An 863-nucleotide genomic window follows, 5' to 3' on the forward strand; every position below is an offset into this window, starting at 1 on the left:
TGTGTGTGTGTGTGTGTGTGTGTGTGTGTGTGTGTGTGTGTGTGTGTTAGGAGACTTGGCTTTGGATAATAACAGCACAGTCACCATAAATTAGTGGAAAGGCGCGGAGCTCAGGGAAGTCCTCAGGGAGGCTTCATTCAGAAATCAACTCGGGACCCCTTTTCTGCTTCTCTACTTTGTCCTCGATGGCTCATCCCTTCTGTTGGTCTCTTCAGGAGACTGAGGAGGCTTCTTTGTACATACCCCACTGGGACAAGAGAGAGGCTTTGTCCCACACTCTTAGACAGAGCCCGGCTTCCTTACATTATGCGCGCCACATCTTGAGCCAGCCTGGGGTGTGGAGCTGGCTGGTTTAGCACAGGCTACGGTGTTCCACCTCAGGGAGGAGGGGAGAGTAGAGCACACGACCTAAAGGAAGCCAATAGACATTCTCCAGAATCGCTTGGTTCTTCAACTCGACAATGTTGGACACATATAAAAACCTTTTAAATAGAAACCATTCTTCCTTTACATACTTAAGCATATTAAGTCCTCACAAGAATGCCCCTAAAGAGGCCGGCATTGTTGTGACTTCCATTTTGTGATGAGGAGATGGAAGGTGAAGGAATAGGAGTGATTTTTTTTTTTTCAAATTCATCAGGCCAGCCTCACAGAGGCAGCCAGCCTTAGCCACAGTCAGCCGGGAGCCCAGCTAAGCCAGACAAGGTTTCTACTCTAAGCTCCTTCACTGCTGGGGGACTGCTGTGGTTTGAATGATTCTGACTCCAAAATCCCTGTCAAAACCCAAGCCCCTAGTGTAGTGTGTGGCTAGCCTCCTAGTGTGGCCCCTTGGGGCCCCCCTTCAAAAGGTCTGCTGGAGCTCA

This window comes from Psammomys obesus, unplaced genomic scaffold (assembly GCF_907164565.1).
Source record: "Psammomys obesus unplaced genomic scaffold, mPsaObe1.curated_primary_1811, whole genome shotgun sequence".
Taxonomy (NCBI): Eukaryota; Metazoa; Chordata; class Mammalia; order Rodentia; family Muridae; genus Psammomys; species Psammomys obesus.